Below are 5,764 nucleotides of genomic sequence, written 5' to 3'. Positions count from 1 at the left end.
GTAGTATGGTATTTTTTGTTTGGCCTGTATTCTTCACTTCAGATGCGAAATCCCATGAACGGGACAATAGCAGTGGGGGGGGGGGATGAATTAAAGGCAGAATTAGAGACGTCATTATTGCCGCAAGCTGTTATCGCTTTTTTTTTCATATTCAGCTCTTTTCAAACACATGTACGCGTGCTCACGTAAAGAAGGCGTGCTCATTTAAGATTCTGGAGCTCACGTTTGTTGTTCATCTGTGAACGCGTGGAATCGAAATGCTACAGAAATGAGAGTTAAATGTCTCATGATATCCCAGACAGCCTACGCCAAGCGGCTGCATGTGATTTCTCGCCGTCCTTTTTCGATTCGTGTGGAAACGTCTCGCGCACATTCGAGTTCGCTTCAAACAGCTTATGATAACTTAAAAAAAGCAAAAGCGCTGACTTTTCGGGTACAACCTCTTGAAAATCTTGAATTATCTTTGTAACCCTATATATGTTTGTAAAATTTTGTGAGTATATCACAATGTTCTAATTCTTTGCAAATTTACTCCTGTGAAAATCCCTGACGGGATTGATGGTATCCTTAAATAAATAAATTAAAATAAATATTTGGTATGCTTCTTACTGGTTTCACTGGACCTAAGATAACAAAACTAACTCTGTTGGTTGCTTCTTTACATTAAACGAGTGCTGGAATGGGATTGCCCTGGTGAGGCTCCCGACATGGTGAGGCTCCCGAATGGGATTGCCCTGGCGAGGCTCCCGTCGTCCCGACATGATGCGATTGTCGACGTGCGCGAGGGCAAAGGTGGCACGGCTGGAACGACTGACCGCACACGGATGCGCTACCGTGTTCAGCGCCGTTGAATCGGACGTCGCGACCAACCCAGCAGCCTGGGTCGCAACTCCCGAGGTTCAGGGTCAGGCCCCGGCTCACGAGGACCACGCCCGGTAGGCCTCGCCACGAACCTGCTCCCGGCCACTGCACCCAGGCAGGAGCCGTTCAGCAGGCCCCGTCCTTGCACCTTGTAGAAGCCGGCGGACTCGACCCCGAACGAACACGCCGGAGCTCGACCTGGCCGACACGTACGGGTCCCACGTCCGGCTCAGGAACGCTCCCAGGCACTCGTCCTCTCGAGCGGCGCACTGCTTCGTCTGCCTTCGAGGCCTCCCCGCTCGAGCTCGCTTTTTTCCACGTTCCTTCTTCTTCTTTTCTTCTTTTTCATTTCTTGTTATCGCCTTCGTGCCACCTGCCCTCCGCTCGTCTTCTTTAGTTTCGGTTTGGCGTTCCTCGGCGCTTGCAAGTCCTTTTAGCCACAAATCGTACCTAAACACAGCACTTTTGTGTCCATTCCTTACAAATATCCCCCTGCTCAAGAAAGTTGTTTAGGGGGAAAACAACTTTTCACAAGCGCGCGAGGTGGAGTACCCAAAAGCGAAAACATAGCAAAAAAAACATTATTTACAGAAGTTCATTCTGTTAGGGAAAGGGTGAATTGACATGAAAAGAAATTGTGCCACCAGTAAACGCTAACCAGCGGAGAAGTCAAATGCGGCTGAGGTAGTCGGCACCTACGTTGTCGGAGCCCTTAATGTACTCAACCGCAAAGTCACACTCAGTAAGCAATAGGCTCCCTTTCGTGGTATTTCTTGAGAAGGTTAACGTGAAAAAGACTTCTCCGTGTTCCGAGATCTATCTCGTAGTCATAGTCACTGCGTTTTTCAAGCACTGTGAAGGGTCCCTTCCATGTCAAGATCAATTTATTCTTATCTGATGGTAGCAACAGCAATACTTTGTCGCCGGGTGATAGGTGTCGAACTCTTGCTTTCCTATCGTAATATTTCTTCTGTGTCATTTTCGCCTTCAGGAGTTCTTTGTGCGCTACCTTGCAGGTGTCTTGCAGTCGCTCCCGGAGATCTATAACATACTCGTATGTTGTTTTCGTTTCAGGATCGATGTTGGCCCCTGTCCACAGTTCCTTAAGGATCGACATTGGCCCGCGTACAAATCTGCCGTAGAGGAGATCGAACGGTGCGAATCCAAGGCTCGTCTGGGGAACTTCACGGTATGCAAAGAGCAGGGGAGCCAAGTATCTGTCCCAATGTTGCGGCCGTTCTTGACACATGCGGCGAACCATTTGTTTGAGAGTGCCATTAAATCTCTCCACAAGTCCGTTGGCCATGGGGTGATAAGGCGTTGTGGGTAGCTGACGAAATGAAAGTAGCCGACCGAGTTCCTGCATGAGACTCGAGGTGAACGACTTTCCACGGTCGCTCACTATCTCACGGGGCACTCCAACGCGGGAGAACATCTCTACTAGTGCTTCCGCTATGCGCTCTGTCTCGATGCTCGGTAGTGCCACCGCATCCGGGTAACGCGTAGCGAAGTCTACCATCGTTAAGACATACTTGTTGCCCTTGGATGACGTTGGTGACAGCGGGCCAATAATATCGATGGCGACCCGCTGAAAAGGTGTGTCTATGATAGGCATATTTCCCAATGGAACTCGTCCGACGAGGTGTTTAGGCACGGTCCTCTGACATACGTCGCACGACTTCACGAACCGTATCACATCAGCCCGTACACCCGGCCAATAAAACTCTGTAAGGACACGGTCTGTTGTCCTTCTTTGCCCTTGGTGACCAGACAGAAGGCCTTCATGAGCCATCTTCATTACGGTGTTCCGAAGATCCTTGGGTACTACAAGTTGCTCCAAGTCTCGCCTTTCTGCCGTGCGGTGGCGCCGGAAAAGAATGTCGCGTACCAGCACAAACTCAGTGACTGCTGGATTCTTAGATATGATCTTTCCCAATGCGGCGAAGCAGGTTTCCAGCGTGGGATCTGCGTGCTGTAAATTCTTTAGCGCTTCCCGGCTAATATCCAGGGGTTGGATCCGAGGAACAATCAGTTCACTGGGCTTTTTCCTTTCTTTTCCTGCAGCCGCCGACATGTCATCTTGTCGTCTTCTATCTGATGAGGTTGCATCTTCAGGTTCTTCTTCAGTGCATACTGGATCACGGTGAATCTGTGCTAGTTTTCGACGTCCTGCTGGCTGCTTCGGGGCTGGTTGGGCAGCTGACAGTACACCCGCAATGTTGCCAAGCACGACTTCATACAATGGATTCTCCATACAAACAGCAAGCACCTGACCTCTGAAAAACGGAGAATCTATGTACACCTCTGCTTCTGGTAAGACTTTTGCAGATCGGTCCAATAAGCGAACGGTACGGGTGTTGCCAGTCAAGTTGCAGTCAGGAACTAGCGATCGTTTCACCACTACTGTATTGCAACCGGTATCCCGCAATACGGTAACCAGCTTCCCTTCGAGATAGCCCTTTACAGTTGGCATTTGTTTTGACCCGTTGTCGCAAGTTGCGTTGCTTTGGGTCCCATCACACATGTCATGACAATGTTTCTCATCCTGATTGTCAGGCGCATCTTCCATTGATTTCTCATGCTGCGCTTTCTGGTATCCCAAGACGGAACATGATGCCTCTCTACGTTTTCCCGAGTTTGAGGGACAACTATCGGATCTGTGCCCTGACTTCTTACAGATCCAGCACGACGTCGACTTGGGCGCTCGAGACTTAGTCCAGCAATCGGAAGCTCGATGACCCGGCTTGTTGCACAGAAAACAAAGCGGTTTTCCTTTGCTTTCGCTGACAGTGTCAACTTTAGCTGTAGCCACCACTTTCCCTTTTTCGTCTTTTCCTCTAGCGAGATTCACAATTCCCTGAGCTTCCAAATATTGATCAGCCGTCGTTGCCATCGTGTCCAGGTTATGACATCCTCGCTCCTTCAAGAAGACAGCCAACTTCTCGTCGCACCGCCTGAGGAATTGCTCGGACACCATCTTGTCTCGCAGTGCATCATATGTTTTGGGAGTCTTCGCCAGCTCCTGCCAATGGTCGAAGTATCCACAGAGACGTCCCGCGAACTGTCGACCTGTCTCAGTATTCTCGGGCCGGGCATCCCTAAACTTCGTGCGGTATCCCTCCTCTGTATAACGGAACCGCTGGAGGAGCGTCTGCTTGAGCTTTGCGTAGTCCGTAGAGTCTTCAGCAGACATCCGTCCTACCACGGTCAAGGCTTCTCCCGTTAGACACAAGCTCAGTGACAGGGCCCACTTGTCGGTTGGCCAGCCTTGGCTCATGGCAACCCTCTCAAATCTCTGGATGTACGCATCCAGTTCGTCCCTACTCTCATTGTAGGGTGGAATCATTTTGTGTGGGCTGCGAAAACTCTGACCACCACCCATACTATCGTCCGCAGAACTCGTGCTCGGCCGCTGCGCTTCTGCGACACGACGTCGCTCCTCGAGCAGGAGCCTTTCAGCCTCCATGCGAGCTATTTCACGCTCATGCTCCACCTGTGCTGCTAGCCGTGCCTCCTCTCGATCTTTCGCTCTCTGGTCCCTCATTTCTTTTTCCTCAGCGCTCACCCATGCCAGCAAAGCCTCACCACTCAGCCCCATCTCCTTCCCTAGCTCAACTAGCTTTCTCTTATCGTCCATCCTCGTCCGCCACACACAAACAACGTGAGGCTCTCAGATCTAACGCGAGAGCTTAGTCCTGTCTCGCGGACGCCAGAAATTGTGATGGTTAAGGACGTTCGTCACTATGTTTGTTGACAGCGGACGAAAAAGGATTCACATCAACAATGGATGCGAACAAAAGAAGCGTTATATTGTACACTAGAGAACGTCATGGCAGGCGAAAATAAAACTATATGTCCAACCCTACACGCCGAGCGTCACGCAACATGTACGAGCGTCAGACCTCTAGCATGCGGAGAGCTCGCGACTACGCTTACTCCGAGTCCAGCGCGTAGAGTTCTCAGTTCACAAGAGGAAAACGCTGCCTCACAGTTTGGGTCCCCGTCATCCCGACATGATGCGATTGTCGACGTGCGCGAGGGCAAAGGTGGCACGGCTGGAACGACTGACCGCACACGGATGCGCTACCGTGTTCAGCGCCGTTGAATCGGACGTCGCGACCAACCCAGCAGCCTGGGTCGCAACTCCCGAGGTTCAGGGTCAGGCCCCGGCTCACGAGGACCACGCCCGGTAGGCCTCGCCACGAACCTGCTCCCGGCCACTGCACCCAGGCAGGAGCCGTTCAGCAGGCCCCGTCCTTGCACCTTGTAGAAGCCGGCGGACTCGACCCCGAACGAACACGCCGGAGCTCGACCTGGCCGACACGTACGGGTCCCACGTCCGGCTCAGGAACGCTCCCAGGCACTCGTCCTCTCGAGCGGCGCACTGCTTCGTCTGCCTTCGAGGCCTCCCCGCTCGAGCTCGCTTTTTTCCACGTTCCTTCTTCTTCTTTTCTTCTTTTTCATTTCTTGTTATCGCCTTCGTGCCACCTGCCCTCCGCTCGTCTTCTTTAGTTTCGGTTTGGCGTTCCTCGGCGCTTGCAAGTCCTTTTAGCCACAAATCGTACCTAAACACAGCACTTTTGTGTCCATTCCTTACACCTGGCTTACAGATGATCTTCACACACCCACCAAAGCGGTAGATGTGTTAGTACATTCTTTGTGCATGCTCGGAACAGCATTTGTGTGATCCACTGATGGTGGATCACACACATCCTGTTCCGCTGATGGTGGATCACACTAAAGTGAGCTAGAATAGGGTTCTAGCTCACTTTAATTCTAGCTCAATTTCCCTATTCTAGCTCACTTTATTCACACCCTTCGGGATTCTATCCTTGGGTGAGGGAAAATGTTGGATCCCCCACAATCCATGTACCACAAAGGGTGGGTGGTATGTTTTTAAAAA

Source organism: Rhipicephalus microplus, chromosome 2 (genome assembly GCF_043290135.1).
Source record: "Rhipicephalus microplus isolate Deutch F79 chromosome 2, USDA_Rmic, whole genome shotgun sequence".
NCBI classification, from domain to species: Eukaryota; Metazoa; Arthropoda; class Arachnida; order Ixodida; family Ixodidae; genus Rhipicephalus; species Rhipicephalus microplus.
This window is presented reverse-complemented; position numbering follows the sequence as displayed.